The sequence below is a fragment of the Panthera uncia genome, assembly GCF_023721935.1.
Source record: "Panthera uncia isolate 11264 chromosome A1 unlocalized genomic scaffold, Puncia_PCG_1.0 HiC_scaffold_16, whole genome shotgun sequence".
Classification (NCBI taxonomy): domain Eukaryota; kingdom Metazoa; phylum Chordata; class Mammalia; order Carnivora; family Felidae; genus Panthera; species Panthera uncia.
The window spans coordinates 8,188,834-8,208,635 of NW_026057576.1; the positions used below are offsets into that span (position 1 = coordinate 8,188,834).

The 19,802-nt window shown below is 43.4% G+C and overlaps 1 protein-coding gene across 1 annotated transcript in view; it reads left to right on the forward strand.

Annotated features, from left to right (window-relative positions):
* Positions 1-19,802, forward strand: part of MTUS2 (microtubule associated scaffold protein 2) — a 495,531-nt gene that overhangs the window by 217,663 nt on the left and 258,066 nt on the right.

Sequence of the window (19,802 nt, forward strand, 5' to 3'; positions counted from 1 at the left end):
TGGGGAGATGCAGGTCACAGGGTACAAACTCTCAGTTATAAGAAGAATAAGTTCTGAGAATCTAAAGAGTGACTGTAGTTATTAATATGATATTGTATGCTTCAAAGTTGCTGAGAGTAGATCTTAAGCATCCTCAACCACAGAAAGAAAGAAGGAAGGAAGGAAGGAAAGAAAGAAAAAAAGGAAAGAGAGAAAAAGAAAAAGAGAAAGAAAGAAAAGAAAAGGAAAAGAAAAAGAAAAGAAAAGAAAAAAGAAAAAAGAAAAGAAAAAGTTAACTGTGTGAGGGGACAGATGTGCTAATAATCTTGGTCTTGGTAATCATTCCATGATGTATACATACATCCCATCATTGCATTATACCCTTTATATACAATTATATTTGTCATTTATTCCTCAATGAAACTGGGGGGAAAACATTAATATATTCAACAAATGCTTTTAGGAGCTATTTGCTATATGCCATATGCTTTGCCCAGCTAGAGATAGCAACCTGAAGAGGCCTTATCCCCACTTTCTGAGAACTGCAGTCTGGTGGGGAGATCAACAATGAAGCAGACGTCTGTAAGATGCTATAATGGAAGTCTGTACTGAGAAAGTGAGCCTGTTGGAAAAGTACGTAGTTTGCTTGGGATGTCAGAAAGGTAGTGGAAGAAGAGGAGACAAGCTTGAAAGAACAGCAACATTTATCAGATGGGACAGAGAGAACAGCAGTGTGAGTTCACAGAGGCCTGATGTGTGGGAAGCCAGAAGGACTAGATCCTGAAGGGCTCACTGCCGTGCAAGGCATTCAGTACTAGAGGCAACGAAAGGAGGCAGTGGAGACCATGGAAGGTTCGGCATGGGGTGACTCAGAGTTGTGAGTTAAAGAAGAGCACAGGAGTGACAGTTTGGGGAGTGGGTTGGGGAAGGTGAAACTACAGGAGAGGAGACCAGAAGGGAGCCAGGGATGGGTGGCAGGTGCCATTACTGGGCAGTGGCCGGATGCAGAAGGGCGGGGTCTAAGAGGACTTTGGTGTTAGCACACTTTCTCAGTTGTAGAGTATCCTAGAATGTCGGGATAAAAACAGGTATCATTGCATGTACATGAACTCTCGATACTGTTGATTTTTTAAAATATCCTTAATAACTTTTTTCTTCCATTCACAACTTGGCTGATGTTTGGTGCAAGAGACTTAGCTTTCAGCCTATCTTGGCTTTCAACCTGCCTTCCTCACTAAGCTCAGTCGTTTCTAGCTTTTCATTTAAAGTAAGAAAGGTGCCCCTCTTTTTTTTTTTTCACTTGAGCACTTAGAGGTCATTGTAGGGTTATTCATTGGCCTAATTTCAATATTGTGTCTCAGCGAACAGGGAGGCCTGAGGAGAGGGAGAGAAAAGGGGGAACAGCCAGTTGATGGAGCAGTCAGAACCCACACATCATTTATTGCCTAATTTCACCTTCTTATATTGATGCTTTCGTGGTGCCCCCAAAGCAGTTAGGTAACATCAGAGATCACTAATCACAGATCACCATTACAAATCATAACGGAAGAGTCTGAAACATTGCAAGAATTACCAAAATGTGACACAGAGACACAGAGTGAGCAAATAAATGCCGTTTGATAACATGGCACCCATAGATTTGCTCTATGGAGGGTTGTCACAGACCTTCAATTGTAAAACAAACAAACAAACAAAAACAAAACAGACCAAAAAAATGCAGTATCTGCAAAGCACAATTAAAAAAAAAAATGAAATGCAATAAAACGAAGCATGCCTGTATGTAGTCCGTGTGTCCATGGTCTCTCGCCCTAGAATACCCGTGTTTGGCAGACAGATCACAGAACACTGCTGGGGAAGAAGCTGCACTTTGGTTTTCAGTAAAAAGGCAGATGTCAAGCTCTTGGACAAGGATCATAGCAGCCAGAGTGATCATTTTTAATGCATTTGAGTCAGATCAAGTTCTCCTCCACTCTCAGATACCAAGAATTTCTTCATTCAGAGTCAAGCCAGAGTCCCAGTTGAAATGGCCGCCATGTTATGGGGCCCTCCTCCTCCCTGAGTGTCTTTCTTGCTCACTCTGCTTTTTACCATTCAGCCTCCTTGCTGTTTGTTTTGCCCACATGTCAGGTTCGTCCCTGCTTGAAGCCTCCCAGGCTCTTCCCCCCAGACCTTCAGTTCCTATTTCCAGCCTTTGTCAAATTGTCAAATTACTGATGTATCCCAAGGGCCTGTGACAGCATGTGGCACGTACTAGGCCCTCAAATAGATGCTGAATGGAATTCACTAAGGACTCGATGTCCTTATGGACTTAAGGACTTATGATATTCCTTGCATGTTTCATGGGGATGCCATGAACAGAAAAGCATGGTGTTATTTCAGAGCCCTCAAAGCCCCAGGTTATAATCTTACAGATTAAGTAATAGTAACAATAACAGCACAGTTGATAGTAACATTGGCATTGAGCTCTAATCACTTTCCAGTCGTGGAAGTAGCTATTGTTATCCCTATTTTATACACAAGGGAAGCTGAGGCCTATAATGTTCAGAAAATTAACAGAGTATGGTTTTGAACCCAAGTCGTATGGACTTGAAAGCCCAGTTTTGACCAGTTATGCCTCCTGCCCTGGGTTGATGTTACCCCTGAGTCAGCAGGCAGTGCTGCGGGTGGAGTTCAACTAGCAAGATAGGGGCACAGATGCTCGCTCAGGTCAGGATGACCTGATGTGGCTGGACCCACTGCCTCCATGGCCATGGCAGCAGGGCAGAGAGGGATCTTTCCAAGGGACCTAAGCCATCTTGAGGCATCTGTAGGACACATAGCCTCAAGGGTGGGGTCCAAACTCTCTGGGAGCTCCAGGGAGTGGGGTGGGGGTGGGAGGGAGTTGCTCTGAAAGTTGCCTGTCTTCACTCTTTAGCCAGAGAAGCCTGGCTCCCCACTCACCTCCCACTTGCTTGACCATCCCTCTCCATGACTGTAAACAAAGTTTATTTTTCTTATTTCACCACAAAAGCAATACATGTTCACGTAGAGACTTTGGAAAATACCAGTGTGCACCCAGTACAAAATAAAATCCTCCATAGTTCTCCGATCCAGAGATGTTGATGATGAACAGAATGATTACAGCTAATATTTGTGGAGCGCTTACTGTGTTCTAAATGCTGCACCGAGCACCGGATGCAGATTTTCTCATTTTAAAAATCCTCCCCACAAGCCTGTGAGGTAGATATCATTTCCTCCATTTTACTGCTGAGAAAATGAGGAACGGAGCAGTTATGTGACCTCCCAAGACTACACTCCTGGTAAGTCGTACAGCGAGGTTTCAACCAAATCTTAAAGTGACTCCAGAACATGTATTTTGTATGTACATGTGTGTGGATACTTTTAAAATACAAATCTGTAGGGGTGCCTGGGTGGCTCACTCAGTTAAGCATCCGACTTTGGCTCAGGTCATGATCTCGTGGTTCATGAGGACGAGCCCCGCATCGGGCTCTGTGCTGACAGCTCAGAGCCTGGAGCCTGCTTTGGATTCTGTGTCTCCCTCTCTCTCTGGCCCTTCCCGTCTCGAGCTCTGTCTCTCTCTCTCTCTCTCTCTTGAAAATAAATAAAACATTAAAAAAAATTTTTTTAAATTAAAAAAAATACAAATCTATAAATGTAAACTTCATAATTTAAACACAAGACTAGCAGGACTAACAAAAATGAATTGGTGGGTGGCTGTGGGCAGGAACTAATGAATGCAGGGTTTCTTTTTGGGACATGAAATGTTCTAAAAGTAGGTTATGGTGATAGCCATGAAACTCTGAAAACATACTAAAAACCATTGAATTTTTCTATTTAAGTGGGTAAAGTTTATGGTATATAAATTGTATCTCAATAAAGGTGTTTAAAAAAACTCAGCCAAGTCAACACAAATCCCTTAAAAACTAAATGCATAGCAGTTTTTCTGGAAATGAGCCAAAAGCCTATGAATAATATTTTGGAATAAGATTGAAAAATGATCAAAGTCATGTAAAAAGTGAAGATTAAGGTGGTAGTAAGATGATAATAATAAGTGTCAGAGCCATTTAATTTATAAAATAAAAAAAGGGCACCCCAACTATTTTGGAAACTGATTTTCTCCTTCCTTTCAACCCCATTGATATGTAGTAAAATATTTATCCATATGGATAAATATATAGCTATCAAAGAACTTTAAAAAATATTTTTTTAACATTTATTCATTTTTGAGAGATAGAGACAGAGTGTGAGCGGGGGAGGAGCAGAGAGAGAGGGAGACGTAGAATCCAAAGCAGGCTCCAGGCTCTGAGCCATCAGCACAGAGCCTGATGGGGGGCTCAAATTCATGAACCTGTGAGATCATGACCTGAGCTGAAGTCGGTCGCTTAACCGACTGAGTCACCCAGGCACCCCAACTACCAAAGAACTTTTAACAGATGCATAATATTTACCAAGTAGATGGAGCCATTCTAGTTGTAGATTTAGGCCATATCCAATTTCTTCCTGCTCTTTTTTTGCTGATATTTATTGAGCGATTCCTATGTCCCTGCTCTTATGCTGGTACTTCCTGTGTGTTGTCTCATATAAGCTGCATACACAGACAATCCTACTGAGAGAGGTTCTTTTATTATAACCCATCTTGCAAGTGAGAAAACCCAAGCACAAAGCCCATGACCATACATTAATATTTTTTCCTTCTTGGATTTCATGGTGGGGTAATGCTCAGAAAGCTCTTTTCTAAATCATTCACCTCTGTTTTCTTCTAGCATTTTGCATTCTTTACATTTAAAATTCCAAGCTCTCTAGAATGTCAGAGCACAATTAGGCAAGACTCTAACTTTAATTTATAATAAATGATTGGCCAGTGGTTCTAAAACAGTATGTAAAATAATCTGTTCCTCCTCTACTGATTCAAGATGTTATCATTATCATTATGACTATATTCTTACATCAGTTAACACATACTTATTGATTATGATGTTCTTGTTTCAGTAACATATTTTTTTATTTCTTAAGGGGCACCTGGGTGGCTCAGTTGGTTAAGCATCCGACTTAGGCTCAGGTCATGATCTCACTGTTCATGAGTTTGAGCCCCGCATCGGGCTCTGTGCTGACAGCTCAGAGCCTGGAGCCTGCTTTGAATTCTGTGTCTCTCTCTCTCTGCCCCTCCCCTGCTTGTGCGCTCTCTTTCTTTCTCTCTCTCTCAAAAATAAATAAATATTTTTTAAAAAAACAGAAAAAGTTTGGTAATTTTTATTAACCTAATATTATATTTCACATTATTCCAGATTGTGTTTAAATTTTACTAGCAGATAAGGTGGCAATGTTTTTTTTCTCTTTTAGTTTTTATTTTAATTCCATTGGTTAACATAGTGTTATGCTAGTTTCAGGTATACAAACAATATAGTGATTCAACCCTTCCACATATCACCTAGTGGTCATCACAGCAGGTGCTCTCCTTAATCCCCATCACCTATTCTACCCATCCCCCCATCTTCCTCCCCTCTGACTGTGGTGTTCTTACTGAGTTAGTCTTACTTGAATTGAGGCAAGGATATTTGTACACTTCTATTTTCTTGCTCTCTTCACTCCATGTCTTGGTCTTTGTGGTTTAAGATCTAGGTAATAATTACTTTTGTTTATTTTTTATTTTCTTAATGTTTATTTTTGAGACAGAGAAAGGGAGAGACAGAGGGCAAATGGGGGAGAGGCAGAGAGAGGGAGACACAGAATCCCAAGCAGGCTCCAGGCTCTGAGCTGTCAGCACAGAACCCGACGCAGGGCTCAAACTCACAAACCTTGAGATCATGACCTGAGCTGAAGTCAGATACTTAACCACTTAACTGACTGAGCCACCCAAGTGCCCCTCGGTAATAATTACTTTTAAAGAAAAACTCTGCCTGTGTTGCAAATATATAAGACAATCATTTAGACTCGTGTCTGTTTTCTTTGGTTTCAACACTTAGCACTTGTGTTTTTTGCGTCATGATTTCCTCATTCTTGTCCTCCACAGTCTCTGACTAGTGTGGGTCCTGCGTCTCTGAGACAGTGAATGGATGGGGCAGAGGAATAGCAATCCCCCCCCTTACCTTGGGCCCTCTCTCCATCAGTCAGCATTCTCGAGGCTGGCTTTTCTCTATCAAGCATCACTTGCTCTGTAATTAGCAACTGCTTTCCCAAACATTTGGTTGAAATGTTAGGTTGTCCGCACTCATGGTGTCAGTGTAGAGGGTTTGCTTCTTTCTCTTGAGTTTTCACAGATGAAACGCCACAGATCTGGGGCTGCTAACCAGATGCCATTTTAAATCCTCATTTAAACTTTTCCCCATCAAAATAGAGATTGAATTTATTTATGAGTATGCGCCTCTTCCCTAAATGATGACAATAACCTCACTTAAGAATAAATGAGGGAACATGTTAAATTTAGAGTCTTCAGACTGTTAGGAATAAGCCAAGAAGAGATTGATACCCACATAATGGGAAGGTAATCTTCTCCCAGGGGTGCCAGCTCCTGAAGACTCTCTGGGCTGTTCTGAGCACCACTGTATTTTCTGGCCCTGCTCGCAGACTGTTGTGAGCCAAGGAAAACATGACTTTGCTGTGAGGTTGACCTCTCTGCAGTCCCATGTCCTGTCAGACAGCGTGCCAGAGATAGTGAAAGAGAACAGGAATTAGTCCTAAATGCCGTGGCTAATTTTGGAATGGCTTCCTTTTGTAGGAAACCAACTTGTTAGTGCTTGGTGGTGTTCTGAACAAATTGTTCTCTGTCCTAAGTGATGGGACGATCACCGGAGTGGAAGATGATCACCCAAAGGTGTTTGATTGTTTGCCTCTGCCTGCCTGTGTGCCCTGTTAGAGGATTAGAGACCACCAATCAATCGAAAATGCTCTGCTGAACTTGATGACGCATCATCTGCACAATTTTAAGTAGAGCCCATGCTTCGGACCGTCAGGGAGGCTTTCGTCATGGGAACCAGCCATTCGCAAGCATTCCCATGGTGGCTGCAGGTCGTACTTGACAATACAACCTAACCTGTGTTCGTGCTTATCCCAAGCCTGACATTATGCTTCTGGACGACTGGTATACCTGCTGGAACAGGTCAGTGTCCATGGGCACTAGGTATCAGGAGGGGAACGGAAACAGCCTTGGGGTTCCCCAACCCCTTCAGGGACCTAAAAAAAAATTGAATCCCGTCCTAATTCTGGACTAAACTGGTTGCTGGAATAAAATATATTCATGTTTGGCTCTTGAGGACATTAAAGCATAGTAAACTTAATTACACCTCATAGCAAATCTTCACCAGTTGTTTTTCTCTCAGCCACTGAATGTCGAGCACCAACTGCATGACCAGCACTGGAATACGACTGTGAGGACCCTGGCTTCAAGGTGCTTCCGGTACAGTGTAGTGGAACAAATGGGAAGCTTTTTCATGATAGGGGATGGTTAGTGACCGGATAGGGGTAAATAGAAGGTATCCCGGAGGCAGAGGGAAGGATGCCTCACTATGATGGAACGGGGTGCGGAGAAGCTTCCTGACGTGGGCCTTGAAGAGTATGGAAGAATTAGCCAGGCAGACAAAGGACAGAGAAGCACATTCCAGGTAGAAGGTATGCCTAGAGATGCTACTGGGGAAGGTGCCAAACAGTTCAGTGTGACTGGGGCCTTGGGAAGAAGGTGTAGTTACGCGAGCACGTAGGATCCCCGTGACAAAGAGCTTTCTTTGTGTGCAGTACGAATTGTGCTCTTCCCAGCCCTAATCGGAGCTGCAGATACATACTTAATAGGAGTAATGTGCTTCATTTATTTTCTTTCCTTTGCACCCTTTTGGCCAAGGATGCTTACGTGTTAATGAATCAAGATCAAGAGTCAAGTGGTAGTTAGCCAAATATGTAATGCGTATTGAATTTGTGTACGAAACTGTGCTAGGTGCTAGGAGGATTAAAGAAAACAACCACATTGCTAGTTAAATTTTGGTATACGCTTCCTGCCATCCGACACAGCTCCCAATATAAATGGGTATCCAGTTTTCTTAAGTGGACATGCCATTTGGGAAACTGTATGTGTATGTGTATGTGTGCATATATGTATTTTGACCGATATTTTTACACAGACATGTATCAGTCAGTGGTTCTCAGCCTTTAAAGTGCCCCAGAATCACGTGGAGGGCTTCTTAAAACAATTTTCTGGGACCTACCCTTAGCGTCTGTGATTCAGAGTATTGGAGGTGGAGCCCAAGAATCTGTGTTTCCAGTAGTGAGTTCCTGGATGATACGAAATGTTGGAGGCCCAGGGACCACTGATACAAATCCGTGCAAATTGTAAACGTTCAGATGTCTGAGAGAAAAAGAGTTACGGCGCAGTCCGAATAGGATAGGGTGGGTCACAGGTGAGTATTGTACCTGTTTTTAGAGGAGAGAAAAGTCAGATTTTCAAGCATGAGCCAGGGGGCCGTGTTAGCTTGAAGGGACCACACTGCCAAGCGAGTAAAGAAGTTTTGCTTCAAGGGCCAGTAAGCTAGTTGTCTTGGCTGATGCAGAGAATTCTTGGTTATGAAATAATGAAAACATTAACAGAGAACATTAGGCCGGGAAGGAATGGTGAGTGAAGCGTCCACATGGGTCTCTCACAAAGCCAAAATATTTGTGTCTCGAATAATAGGCTTTTAGGAAGTCACTGCCGGGTCCTCAGAAGCATTCCAGTTGCGCTTAGCAAGACATTCTCTAGGTCCTGAGTTAGATGAACAAAAGTCAGGATAAATCAGAAGCAGTAACACAAGCAGAAAGCTGTTGTATTTTTCTAGATGTAAGGTGGTGAAGACTCGGGTCTAACTTTTGTGTGCGGAAATATTAACAGAAACAAAATAAAATCGAGAAAAACAGATAAAACTAGGGAGAGCTTATAATTTAATAAGGCAGACAAGACAGATCAGTCAGCCTTCCTTACGTCCTTTCATTTTGTTTCTAAGTACGGTGTTCCACATATCGTCATTGCTTAATAAATTGTTCACTGAACAGATAAATGACTTACAGGCTAACCGCAAGGACATTTTCTGCCTCTCTTATCCAAAATACGAGGATTACGTAGCAAGTCTATCTCTGGGCATAACACAAATAAACAAAATAATTGGTATAAATTACTTTCATCCTCCAAAAGTCTGAATACGATTATCACCGCTAATGACAGAATGAGAAATCAAGCTCTCGTGTGGATTTAAATTGGCTCAGAGAAAGGAAATTTGTGCAGATCCCCTGCACAGAGAGGATTTAATGGGGTGCCTCAGGAATTGGTGCCTAACATTTGAAATAATTAGCTGGAGAAAAGTAGCTAGCTCCTTGAAATAACGGATGACACAAAGTTATGTAGGCTGCTGAGAACCACAGAGAATTCCACAAAACATTCCAGAAGGATCTAATCAAACGGTATGACCAGAAAATAGGACAGCAGCTCCATTTTAATGAAGATAAATGGCTTGCTTAGAAACAGAAATAGGTTCAGTGTTCTCTGCATGTTGATGAATCAAGAGGATCAAGAGGTAAGGGAGGGAAAGGCAGCCTGTCATGGTGGCCAGCACATGCCCTGAAAGGCCAAAGCACGGTGTGCATTCGTTTGTTCATCCATCCGCCTGTTCAGTGGATTATTCGTTTAGCATCCCCCCTCCTTTTTTTTTTTAAAGATTTTTTTTTTAACATTTATTTATTTTTGAGACAGAGAGAGACAGAGCATGAATGGGGGAGGGTCAGAGAGAGGGAGACACAGAATCCGAAACAGGCTCCAGGCTCTGAGCCATCAGCACAGAGCCCGATGCGGGGCTCGAACTCATGGACCGTGAGATCCTGACCTGAGCCGTCGTCAGATGCTTAACCAACTGAGCCACCCAGGCACCCCCTTTTTTTTTTAATTTTTAAAAATGTTTATTTTTGAGAGAGAGCATGCACTAGTGGGAGAGGGGCAGAGAGAGAGGGAGACAGAGAATCAGAAGCAGGTTCCAGGCTCCGAGCTTGTCAGCACTGCGCCCGAGGTGGGGCTTGAACCCAGAAACCGGGAGATCACGACCTGAGCCGAAGTCGGACACTCAACCGACGGACCCCCCAACCCGGGCACCCCACAGCCCCTATTTTTAAACTAGCTCACGGTCTAGTGAGAGGGATAGGAAGCTAAACAGAATGTGGCTATAAAACCACCAAATATTAATTGTATTCGTTTTCTGTCACTGTGTAACAAATCATACAAACTTAGTGGCTTAAAACAACACACCTTTTCTCTCAATTCCTATGGGTCAGGGGTGTTGGCACAGCCGAGTGGGCCCCCCCTCCTGCTCAGGGTCTCAGAGGGCCACACTGCAGGTGTCGCCTGGGCATTTCCCCATTTGACACCCGAGTGGAGAATTCATTCCCGTGCTGACTTAGGCTGCTGGCAGGATTTACTTCCCGAGGCTGTACAACTGGGGGTCTTGGCTTTTTGTTTGCTGCTGTCTAGAGCCCACCTGCAATTTTAGAGCTCACCTGCTGTTCCTACAAGTGATCGGCAATTCTTCGCCACGTGGCCCTGCCCGACTTAACCACTCGCTTCCTCAAATTAGCAAGGAGAATCTCTTGCCCCCCTCTAAGGTGGATACTTCCGTAATCTCACCTCATCTTCAGACAGCTCCCCTCCCGTGCCTTCGCCGCATTGTATTTGTTATAAACAAGTCACAGGTCCCACCTGCACTCAAGAGAAAGCGACTACACGGGGCGTAAACAACGGGAGGTGGAATTATGGGGTGTGGTCACGTCTGCTACCATAATATACTAGAGGCTTCTTAGCAAAGAGTACGTCTGAAGCAAATATATTCAGAAGGTTGTCAGATACATGATTCATCTGCCTCCCTTGGCCCTTTTGGTTGCATCCTGATACTTAAAGTTACTGGATGGCTTTATTGTTGCACCTGGTGGGACTGTCTCTATTAAGTTGTACTTCACTGCCGTGCTATTAACTTCCATCAAAGTTCACAAAATAGCAATAAGAAAACTTACTGTTGTACTAGTGCGGCTTACTCCCCCTCCTGTGGCTTTCTTCTGTGAACTTTGATAAAAGTTAATAATAATCTTCAGTTTAGCTTTCTCTTCAACTGAACAAGCTCCTAAAAACAGGTTTGAAGTAAACCGAGTGAAGAATACGTCTCGAGTGTTAACACCAGGCACCGTCCCCCACCCCTGCCATCTCATTGCCTTCTCAGAGCCTTACAGAATTTTTAGGCACTTCGCCTCTCTCATTTTTGTCAGAGCAGTCAATCTCTTCGTAGAAATCTCTCTCTTCGTGTGCTTGTAGGTCGGCCACAATGACACGTGTGATTGGCCTAAATAGTTTCAGAAGCAAAAATAACCAATTCACGGTAGCACAAAGAATACACCATCACACGGTTGATTCAGACACCAGGGCGAAAGGTCTGTCCCCAAGTGGCAACCTCGCCCCCCTGACTCAAGGGGGTAATGCTCTCAGCCCCTGTTCCTCCCGCCGTCCTCTGAAATATTACTTCTGCATTTGTTGCGAAACTTTGTTGTCGCTGTTGGTTGTTATAGCTCTCCGTTAATTACACGACGCTCTTCATAAAAATTTATGTTAAAGTGTCAAGTAAATCTTTACTCATAGGATACCAGTGCCTTTGTAATAAAGAGAGCACCATAACTTCTGAGAGTCTCTCCTTTGGCTTGGCTGAAGTGTGCGACCACAACGTGAGATGCAGATATTCTGGACAAAGCACCACTTTAGACCCTGGGGTGCCAGGCCTTTGATGTTTACTACTGATACCAATATGTGGTTTGCTTATGCAATTTGAAACAAGATACTTTTTTTTTTGTTAACATTTATTCATTCTTAAGAGACAGAGACGGAGTGCACTTGGGGGAGGGGCAAAGAGACAGAGAGGGAGACACAGAATCCGAAGCGGGCTCCAGGCTCCGAGCCGCCAGCACAGAGCCCGACGCAGGGCTTGAACTCACGAACCGTGAGATCATGACCCAAACCGAAGTCGGACGCTTAACTGACTGAGCCACCCAGGTGCTCCTGGAACGAGGTACTTTTTTTTTTTAATTTTTTTTTTTTTAACATTTATTTTTGAGACACAGAGAGACAGAGCATGAACGGGGGAGGGTCACAGAGAGAGGGAGACACAGAATCTGAAACAGGCTCCAGGCTCTGAGCTGTCAGCACAGAGCCCGACGCGGGGCTTGAACCCACCGACCGCAAGATCGTGACCTGAGCCGAAGTCAGATGCTTAACCGACCAAGCCACCCAGGCGCCCCTTAAGAACAAATATGGGAATGGAATCTTTGAGAAGGAGCTACGATAGTCACCACAGAATTACACTCCCATTTCTTGATCCAAAGATACCAGCTCTTTACACAGATGTTGTAAATCACCAAGGAATTCATATTCTAGGTCGTCGTGCAACCAACATTGGCAGCTGCCATCACTGTTGTGGATCGTATGGTGTTTGCCATTCTGAACTCCAGATCAGACCTCCTTATTGATGTTTGGCAAACATGCTAAGAGTCCAGTGTTTACTTGGCAACTGACACAAGTAATTTATCCAACAAGAGAGGCTCCTTACTACCTATGCAGGTACGACTCAGTGCCGGTAGGAAGACTAATGATGTTTGGCTTATGGTCTTCACATTTCTTGGTGACGCACACGGGGTGCACTGTTCTACGCAGACCTGAGGTCACGGGTCTCCCATCTGTAACTTGGGAAGCACAATTTTATCCGTGTTGCGGGATTGTTTTGAGAATGAAAGATAATTTGTGCAGAGTGCCTAGGGCAGTATAGGATAGATTAAGTATGCAATATATGTTTGTTGAAAGAACGAATGAGTGAAGGAGCAAATGAACAGATACACTGGTGAATTATTCTTGGGTGGCAGTTTCCAGTCAGGATGGAAATACTGGTGACTAACCAAGGACATACCCTGGTTCACTTTACCAAGATGGCTATAGTAATACCCATTGTAAAAGAAATCCAAATAAAGCCTGTATGTCGTGAGATCAAAACTGACTCTGCTACTCAGTCGATTCTAAGGCATTAAACCATCAGTGAAGTACATTTAGGAGGGAGTAATGTTCGTCTGACAAGCCTGTGATAGCATTTAGGTTATATTCATAGTCGGCACCTTATAATGTCCACATTCCGACCTTCTCCTTAGAAAACTCCCTTAGCTGATGAAATGGGAACCAGCAGCGAGTGGATTCTGTCTCATGTCTGCAGTTACAAGTGTCTGTTAGAGCCACAGTCTGCAACCAGGAGCTTCGTGTATCCCAGACCAGAGTATGTGAAAGGAGGATTTTATAGCACAATGCTAATATTCACTTTGATCCAATTAATTGCTTCCAATGAATTTTCTTTTTAAAGACTCGTACTAAGTGCCATAATAAATATCTTACGAGGCATTAGGATCGAGAGAGGTGTCCTAAAAACGATGCTCAAGATGCTTTCATTTTTCTTATGTAGGAGGCTTGGTGGGCTTAGGAGACTATGACCTCGGAAGAATCCCCCAGCTTCCTGAATTTCAAGTCTACGTACACAACGCTTGGGTTGTACCAGATGACTTCCATAATGCTTTCCACTTAAGTAGCCCAAAGTTCTTTGTAAGTCGGCCAATCTGGACAAATCCCCAGTTAAAGTGGCTCTTGACCCTTCAGGGAACTGTAGCGGTCCCAACTGAAGCCAGGTTGTCTGGTTAGACAGAACAGGGCGATTGTCGTGTCATTACCGTTAACCTGTTACCAGCCTAAGACGCCTCCGTAGTTTAAAAACACATTTTCCAGTTCTGCATGGTGGAATTTAACTGATACATTTTAACAAACCACCCTCAAACACAATAATTTATCTCCTTTGGAAACAAATTAGCCGATTCCATTCGCCCCCAACACACACACACACACACACACACACACACACCCTTGCAGCCACTCTGTCAGAGTCTCTCCACCATCCTGTGGGAGCCTCTCCTCACAGTGTGTTACAACTGCAAATGCTTAAACAGGGTGTCAGGAGGTTCCTGGCCCTCAACACTCTCCCACTGTGTGCTTCCGTCTCCTGGGGGAGAAGAGTGCCTGGAACCCGGTTCCCCTTCACGGCACTGCCTCCAGCTCTAGGACCACCCCACGTGGTTCCGGCTACCCACATGCCACGGACTTGACCCCGTTCTGCCCTTTGTCCGGCTCAGCTCTTGCTGAGTGAGCCTTGTATCCCCCTGCCTGTCCTCCCCAGTTCTCCTCCGCTTGGGTTTCATTTAACAGTGTTTCACTTGGGTTGAAAAAGACTTAGGTGATTTTAACATTTTAGAGACTCTGGGTTTTATTTGGTTGGAAGGAAAATAGAGTCGTGTTACTGATACGGACCAGTACTCTCTGTTACTCAGCCAAGAGGTTGTTTTAGGAGTCAAAAGTGTACCCAGGTGGCAGGAAGAAAAACTGGCCTCGGGGCATGTAAAAGATTCTAATCTTCCTCATTCAAAAGGGCTTGAAGGGTGGGTGGCAAATCAAAGTAACATTTAGAACGTTGATGGTCCTTCATTATGACTGTCCTTCCGACTGTGGCTTTGCTGTCACATTACTCACTGGTTCTAACTACCAAAATTACACAAAAAAATCATGTTTTGTAGACCAATTTAGTAGAAAATAAATTCTTAGTTGAACACGTTTAAGATTTATGGGAAGACAAGTGTTAAACGATGGATTTTCGTCATGAATTATATCATCGTTTAATAGCTGAATTCATTTGTTTGGTTACTCTTCCAATTTGTAGATGCTTTTCAAATATTTAAAAGCAACATGAGCTAATCTATATAATCATTTTACTTATCTTTCTTATGATATTGCAGAAGTTTATAGTCTTACTAGAAATATAAATGAATTAAAAGGCCATCATCTCATGCATTATTAAACATAGCAAATCCTACCACTGGCTAAATCAATTAACCATTAACCTTCTCACAACACAATGTGCCAGGAATCGATGTCATAAATAATATACTTTTGCAGTGATAGTGCAGAATGGGATTTCTGCATAGCTAATATTAGAATGCCAGATAAAAAGCCAAGTGTCTGGACGTTACTAGATACACTTCTGCAGGAAAAGCAAAGCATGAAACGAATTCAAATTACCTATCATCATGCCATATGCTACAGCTTTTGCTAATAAATTTAATTGTCTGACAGATTTATCCCACTGCAAATTATTTAATATCGCTGAGCTGGATTGAATTTTACGTATTACCTATTAACAACTCATAACCTTTTAGCTTTCCCCTGTATCTTGAGTCTATAATTTTTAAGACACTGATCATTTCAAAAAGAGAAGAAAAAATCGTTGGCACAAAGATGTAAATCACATTACAAAGCCCCTATCAACACGGTAAGTGAAAAAGAATCTAAGCTTAACTGATGCCGGCTTCTCCTGTCGATGGAATAAAATGCCAGGAGAATGGCATCCGGAACACGATGGGTCTGTAACAAGAAACCTGGACCTAGATTTTAAACTTCAAGTTTCATTTCCCTGAACTGTAAGGATGAATTCTCATGGTTAGGAAGGTTGATAAAGATAAAATATAATACCACCACAAGGGTTTAGAAGATTTGAAAGGTTTACCTACGTTTGATGAAACTTTATTTTCTCCAATAGCACAAAGTACGCCTTTTCGGTCTTGAAGAGATGTGTGGGTTTCTGTCACACCCCAATAGGGAAAATAAGACTTGAGTGAACTGTGGGGTTTAAGAGGATCAGAATTTCATTAAAAGGGGCTGATAGCATTTGGTCTTTCCATATCTCTATATAATTTGTAGTGCCCTCAGCAAAATAGAAACACATAAACTAAGTCCAGTTCGTTCGATCTTATCGCTGGAAACAAAGTCAACCTATTGTCTGCCCGCTTCCAGCAAGCAATCACGTGTCACCGCCTCAGCACACGAACTGCGCCCTCGTGGGACAAGCACAACGGAGTGGGAAGTGAAGGACAGGATCATAAAGCAGCAGACTCAGGATAGATACCCTCCAAAAAAAGACTCCAGTATTCCATCTTCAAATTATACAATCAGTATTAAGATTGTGGAAAATTTGCAAGGTGGAGGGAAAACCACCAGCACTCCCAGCACCCCCACTCAATTATGTGTGTATACGTATTTTGCTTTCAGAACGTTACTCTTCTTTTTTTTTTGATTGAGGTTTAGTTGAGATCATATGGTATTTGTCTTTCTCTGTCTGACTTAACTTCACTCAACATAATATCCTCTAGGTCCATCTATGTTGTTGCAAATGGCAAGATCTCATTCTTTTATGGCTGGCTGAGTAATATTCCAGTGTGTGTGTGTGTGTGTGTGTGTGTGTGTGTGTGTGCGTGCACGCGTGTGCTTATGTTTTTGGGTAAGTACCCGGTAGTTGAATTACTGGATCATCTGGTATTTCTGTTTGTAATTTTTTTGAGGAACCTCCACACTGTTTTCCAGAGCGGCTGCACCAGTTTGCATTCCTACCAACAGTACAAGAGGGTCCTTTTTCTCCACATCCTTGCCAACACCCGTTGTTTCTTGTGTTTTTAGTTTTAGCCATCCTGACAGGAGGGAGGTGATATCTCAGGTTGCTTTTGATCTGTATTTCCCTGATGATGAGCGATGCTGAGCATCTTTTCATGTATCGGTTAGCCTTTTGTGTGTCTTCTTGGGAGAATGGTCCATTCACACCTTCTGCCTATGTTTTTTTTTTAAGCAGGTAACCTATTTTTTGTGTTTTGTGGGTGCTTTTTTGTTGGTGCTGAGTTGTATAGTTTTTTATCTTAGATATTAACTCTTTATCAGACATGTTCCCTTGCAAATGCCTTCTTGCATTTGGTACGTGTCCCTTTTCTTTTGCTGTGTGCAAAAGCTCTTTATTTTAGTGCCATCCCAATAGTTTGTTTTTACTTCTGTTTCCTCTGCCTGAGGAGACATATCTAGAAATATGTTGCAAGAGATTATTGCCTATGTGTTCTTTTACGAGTTTTATGGTTTCAGGGCTCACATTTAGGCCTTTAATCCTTCTGAATTTATTTTGTGTTTGGTGTAAGAGAGTGGTCCAGTTTCATTCTCCGGCATGTATCTGTCCAGTTTTTCCGGCACCTGACTCAGATCTGCGTGGGTACATATATTTCTTATACGTATACATATCTCTGTGATTGCCATCGTAGTATAATATCGTTGGGCTTCTGCTTTTCCCCACTTAGCATTACCTCATAAGAAGGGTGATATTAAAGATACTTAACAGCCGGTAGGGCACAGATTCTGACTCGGGAGGCATGGGCAGTAGCTAATCAGAATGGACCCTAGCCACACGTAGTATGCAGACACCCTGGCTAAATGCTGTTCTTACCCAGTGCTACAGTTTCCATGACAATTACCTAACCATTGCCCTACTGTTAACAATTCAGGGTGGTGCCGTTTTTTAGTATTATATAATCATGTAACAAACAAATTGTGTTAAAGCGTTTTTCAGAATTAGATTGTAAATGGTCATCAGCTTGGTTTGTAGTCCTAAAAACTGGAAGTTGACAGTGGTTCAAAAGAATCATAAGTGAATTACGTGTTGATGGGTTGCAGTTACAGGTTCCAACACTGCTTTACTGTATAATCCGGAACATTGGTTTCTCTGCCTGCCAAATGAAAATCGTACCTACCGTTGACAGAAGGTTCTCAAGTGACACGATACTAAGGCGCTGAAGCGCGCGTTACAAATAAAGAGGTCAAGAAGCTTGTTGGATGGAGGGGGAGAAGAGCTGCAGGTTTGGAACCTGGGTCTGAATCCTGGCTTTACCTTTTGCTGGGTGCGTGATCTGGAGCAAATCACTAGCTGCTGTGAGCTTCAAAGGGAGGCATTTCCCCCGCCTACTGTGGGGTTACTCTGAGGATACGGGCGGAGGGTCCCATAAAGTCCAGAGCACTTTGGAACGGGAAGAATTATGACTTAGTGCAAAATATCTGTGTGGATGACTTACAAAAATTATTCTGAAACATTGAAAACTAGAGAGTAGCAAGGCAAACATCCATCTACTCAGCAGTCAAAATGAGTAAATCTTAATTTTTGCCAAATTTGTTTCAGATCCCCTTTGAAACAAATACAGCAGCACAGACACAGCGGAAAGCCCTTGTGTTCTCCCGGTCCCACTCCCCTCGGCCTCTCCCCAGAGGCACCCTGGAGTCTCACACCGCTGCGTGTACTTCCCGCGCATGTGATGGAAATAACCTGTATCAGCACGTGACACAGAGCGTTGTATCTTTAAATACTAGATAAAGGCATCAAAGTGCTCTGTATTCTGTTCCTTTGCAAGATTCATGCCTGTACCTACACACAGTTGCAATCCGCTCATTTTTACTACTGCAGTGAAACTCGACAAACCCCATTGTGTATATTTCGCCTCATGCCCGCGGACGTTTAGGTCTATGCCCAGCGTGGGGCTGTTAGAAACCATGCTGTATTGCGCGTACCTGCACATATCTCCTTGTGCGTGCATGTGACTGTCTCTGTAGGTCTAGAGGTGGAATTGTGCGGTCATGTGCGAATCTCCACGTCTCCTCTCTTCCTTGATTCAGCAGAACGCTCTCTTAAGTGGCTCTGACAATTTGCCCCACTCCCTCCGTCAGTGTATATGAGTTCCAGTGTCTCCACATATTCACCCCCCCCCCCTTGGTGTTTTTGACTTTTTAACATCTTGAAGTGAAAACTGGAACTCAGATAGCTACTCAAATCTTATGTGATTTAGACAACGGTAACGGTTTTGTTTCAACGTTGAGCCACGTTGGCCAAACTCAGTACTTACCCTGAGGAAGTACAACAGTGAGTTCGGAGGCTGATTGAAGCCCCGCCGCTGTCTCTCCTGACCACGATCACTGTGGGCTTCAGCCGTCTCTCTCTGTCGTACAGAGGTTGCCTTACCAAAACCAGGGGGAATACATGAAATACTGTGTGCGGCCACCAGTCGGAATCACCAAAGCTAAAGCCTGGAATCTGCATCTCCAACACACTCCCGGGGTGAATCTCCACGCCTAGGTTAGCATGGTAAATCAATCATGGGCTCTTTAAATGAGGTAGAAAAGATCAGTGCTGGACATAATGTCAATCAGTGTTACTTCCAAAAAGCTGTTAAAAGAGTTCTGAGAGACCAAATAAAAATAGTTAGAAGTTCTAAGGAGACGTGGAAGCAGGGTTGAACGGCTGACTTTTTGAAACTAAACACTGATTTGTGGTGTGAGCACCTCCTCCTGGTGGATTTTAGCATCACAGTCTCACTGGTGAGCAAATACCATCAGCGGGCGCAGTCAAAATGCTTCACTCCAGGGGGCTGGCCCTCCTGGTCTCCCCCCAAGTGTCTCTGCTCCCAGGAGGTTGAGCATGTTCATCCCTGGAAGGAATCAATCCCCCACAGGATGAACCAAAACACTGCCAATTCTAGGGGACCTGCTAAATGCTGGGCACTGGTGCTTTTCGCCTCGTTGCTTATTTAATCCTCAGGATGATTCCATGAAGTGAGTTATTACTTCATTTTTGCCAGTTAAGAAGTAGGAAATGGCAGAGCCAGGGCTCAGCCCAGGTTAGTCCAGCGAGCTTGAAATCACTGCTCTCTCACCAGATCCTGGTGGCACCAGGAGCACCAGGAGAGAAAAGTCTAGCAATTCAGGGGAGCTGTTTTCTGTCAATCAGGGAAGGCATCGAAGGAAAAAAAAAACACTTCTTTGGCTTCAGTCACACTCAGGGAGTCTGAAGGAAATAAGGAGTACACATGTTTCTGTCTCTTCCGTCTCGGTCCATTCACCGACACACTGT